General features: G+C 38.8%; 1 long non-coding RNA gene across 1 annotated transcript; it reads left to right on the top strand.

Annotated features, from left to right (window-relative positions):
* The first annotated feature begins 1,183 nt into the window (after positions 1-1,183).
* Positions 1,184-3,901, top strand: LOC140224567 (uncharacterized). The gene is made up of 2 exons (XR_011899848.1): positions 1,184-1,539; positions 3,005-3,901. It is a non-coding gene; the product is annotated as an uncharacterized lncRNA (long non-coding RNA).
* Positions 3,902-4,288: the final 387 nt, after the last annotated feature.

Genomic DNA, 4,288 nt, shown 5'->3' with positions numbered 1-4,288 from the left:
TGGTTTCTTTGTGTTTCTGGTGCATCCCTCAGAATTTTTGGATTCAAAAATCGATGATCTTCCTGGACAACGCAAATCGTCAATTAAAAAATTGGGATCGTTCAATAAAACGGGACACTTGATTCAATTAACTGAATCTTTAAATGAACTGGGAACTCAAATTTACCACAAATCCTACTCAACCGAAAACCTGATCTAATCCTGCTAACTAAAACTTTACTCAACCGGTGATCTTACCCACCGGAAACTCAAATCAATCGACCAATCGTCCGGCCGAATTTTACTTAACCGGAAATCGACAACTGTAAACTCTGCTCGACCGGAAACGTGCTCCAATCGAAAACTTGACCCAACTGGAAATTCGATCCAACCTGAAATCTGACCCATCCCAAAATTCCAATTCACTGGAACCGTAATCCATCCGGCCGTATATGACGTGACCGGAAATTAACCCAATTGGAAACTGTTTCCAACCGGTACCGTGTCCCTGTCGAAAATTTGACTCGACTGAAAATTTGATTCGATCGGAAATCTGACCGACCGGAAACCACAATCTACGGGATTCATTATCCACCCGAAATTTCACTTCACCGGAAATCGAAAACCTTAATTTCTACTCGACCGGAAATGTGCCCCAATCGAAAACTTGACTCAACTGAAATCGACCTGACCGGAAATGTGTTCCAGCCCAAAATTTGGTTGTTCTCGGATGGAGAATAACCAATTTCAATACCAATATATCATTGATTTTCCTAAAAAAATCGATATAAGCGATTGATATATCGACTCGTGAACGTTAAAAATCGATTCTACAAGAAAAAAGACGTAGGTATCGGTGTACTACAGTCATATTAGGTGCATTTAGTCATCCATGAATAAAAAATGAACAAGTTCAATCTCAAAAAATCGTCGATTTTCCGTAAAGAATCTTAAAAAACCGATATAACCGATCGATATATCGACTCGTCAACATTAAAACTCGATTCTGCGTGTAAAAATACGTAGGAACCGGTGTGTGTAACATGTGTAAACAACGATAACAACCCCGTAGACACATCAATTCAACAAGAAAATAGCGAAAAATAAGGCCGGAGTTTGACCCCTTGCCCCCCCCCCCCCCCATAACTAAAAAACGGTTCTTACACTCATCTTGAAATTTTTTCCTGAGTCTTCTGTTATTATAAGCTTCCACTTAAACCTTCCTTGGTTCGATGGTCGAATCGAATAACCGAAAAAGGGGCGAAATTTTGGGAGTCACTTTGCTACTGCTGAAACCTCTACAAATTGAGAGTGTGACTCTGATTGCGTCACTAAGTGAGTGGATAACTTAAGGGGAAAAATCGCGCAAAAATAGCTCTTACGTATATTAAGTGGAAAGTATGGCGTATCATGAGCTACTTCCTTGGCTGGAGCAGCAGAGTGGTCCCGTCATCAATGTTACTCGGAACTCGCATCTCAGTTTCAACACTCGCGGTGTTTTTGCTTATCGAAGTTTCCCTTTTTCCAGAGGCGACGGCTCCATGAGGGCGAATGTTTTTCGTGAGTACTATTTTTCAAAAGTAAATTCACTTAAAGTTGCGGAAATATTAGAATCACCTCCGATGGTGTTGAAATGTTCCGAAATTAAACATATTTTGAAGTGAAATTGTAGAAATTTGCCGCTTTCTAACAAAATTAATCAATGAACTTGATCCCAGTTTCGAAAATTTTTTGAACGAGGTTCTTTTATCATTTAATTTCAAGGGGCATATAATTAAAAGCTTTTAGCATTACCTACTTAACCCTTAATGACATGAATTAATTTCCGGTGTCGGATTTTGGGGGACATAAATCCATAATAATAAAATTTATAGTACCCAGGGTTTTCTCTTCATTTAAATTCCTATTCTTTTTGTTACCACTGCATGAAGGATTGTTTGGCGAACATTTTGTTACCAAAAAAAAAAAATTGCCAAAAAGTTGACAACAAAACTGTAGTTTCGACGGCTTCTAACTTTCACTTCAAAAAACTTAGATGGGAGAATAAACTTTTTCAAGTTTGAATCTACCGTGTCTGGTGCTACAAACCATCGAATCTTAATACAACCTCATCACTTCAACTTGCACGAAAATGACCTGAATTTTATAATTTGGGTTATAAGGGGCTTTTCTATCGAAAATTAACACGCAGAATTTCTGACAGGTCTTAACAGAAATCGTTCTCCGAAAAAATTCGGATTGATGGGGTGTGAACTTGATTTCCAGGGCTTCATGCGGGAGGGATGGAAGTCAGACTCAGGGGGACGTAAGCCTCCCGATTTGAAAAAAATAATATTTTATATTGTAAAAAATGATCTGTAGCACTTTCTCTAGTTTTCTACGTTATTTTTCGGGGGAAATAAAGGGAAGGATGTCAAGCTAGGTTTGTATGATTCAAAAGATGGGGAGAGAGAAAATCCCCCGGTTTCCCGATAGCTTATAGGGTGGAATGGGGGATGAATTTGGCCAGAATGGCTAACGTAATACATACAGAGGAGAATATTTCCATAGCTTTACCGCTCTCTGATTCCTTAATAAGTTTTAGGACGTTATGGGACTCTTAGATCCCAATGTAAGCAAACTCAAACTGAAGCAATTTCATTTAAGAGGAAAAAATGGATTGTACCCTTAGAAAATGTGATTCAAAAATTGTCCTTCCTATTGCAGCATCGCGGAAATTGAAGAAAAAGCTATAGCGTCCTATGGAACAATTGACTTCAAATGCTCACAACATTACAAATAATGCGAATTATGGCTTAAAACTTTGAATTGATACATGTTTTTAAGAGTATTTGACGTTGTTTAGCATTGAAAACTATACAAATCGGTATTTTTACCACAAACTTGTTTTTTCTCGATACTGAAGAATTTGAATTTCCACAGCAAGGCACATTTTGCTGTGGTGCATCACGATCAATTTCATCACAAGAAACAGATTTTTCTTCATCATTTAATACCTGTAAAAACTGTGTTTTTTATGATTTAGGGGCGAAGCAGATCACGAAAAGACGTTCTGAGAAATTCACTACTGAACCTCCTGCATACTGACTATTGTAATGAGAATTTGCCTGCGTCTATTAACCCCCAGGTATATGGAACAGGAACTAGAACCCTCCAAAGAATGAGTGGAGATGACAGATGCAAGCTAGCTTTTAAATATTTATCGAAGGATGTTTCGCATTTACGCTCGGATATCCCCTACTGCGAACACGTCGGATCTCCGCAATGCCGCCGACACCCACAGACCGGAGAGGGAACGTGCACAGTATTAAAAGTTAAAAGTTATGGTTGTTTTGGGTGGAACAAATCATATTATCCAAATTCGGTTACTCCCTTGAGTGATTGTGTCAAAGAACAAGTGTGAGCATACTGAGCGTAAACTCCCACGCGGGAAAAATGTTCTCTTTAAGTGTACCGCGACGAGATTTCCTGCTGAAACAACTGGAAACCTTTTTAAATCGACATGACGCGTGTTAAAATATTCGGACTACCCATTAGAAAGAGGGTATTTTCGATCTTGTCAGTTTTGAATTGCAATTGATGTGTCATACGCCAGCACGGTCGAAAAAATATTTGATGCTCCTTGTTAAACTACCCATAATGGATGAATTAACTGAGGATGCTGAATGTCTATAATTAAAATAACTAACTAACTCTGTATCGATCTTCCTTTTTTAAAGCGATAGTGATTTTGTACAGTTAAGGTACTTTCAAATAAACCTATCGAACCATATCCGTCGCCCCCGACGACCGTGTCGACCGTCGCCATTTTTTTCTTTTTTTTTCTGACTTTTGATTTTTCTCTCTTTGTGTCGACCTCTATTTTCCAGGGTGTTAACGGCTATGTTTTCAAGACACCTTCAAATAAATGTATTCACCAACCAACTATAGGTACATAAATTAATTTCTGTATCGATCTTCCTAATTTAAGGTGTTAATGACTTTGTACAGTTGAGGTACTTTCAAATAAACCTATTTACCAATCAACTATATCCGTCTTCCCCGACGACCGAGCCCGGTAACTTGGTGATGACGGCGAAATGCCTCATAATGAGGAAGCTCCATCGCTTTTTTGGACATTTTTTCATGGCACTCCAGGAATTGCGTCATATGATGGGCGTTTAACGCAAAGGTTTGGCACGTAGAGTTATTAATGTGAGGTGACTCGCGGAAGTCAAATTGCGTATTTACCGACGTATACTTTTTTACAGCGGAAGCTCAAAACGCGAAAATTTTTATGCATGTCGGAAGGATGCGAGGCAGTAAGTAG

This window comes from Bemisia tabaci, chromosome 5, assembly GCF_918797505.1.
Source record: "Bemisia tabaci chromosome 5, PGI_BMITA_v3".
Lineage (NCBI taxonomy): Eukaryota > Metazoa > Arthropoda > Insecta > Hemiptera > Aleyrodidae > Bemisia > Bemisia tabaci.
Note: the sequence above shows the minus strand (reverse complement) of the source record. Positions and strands in the feature narration are given on the sequence as shown.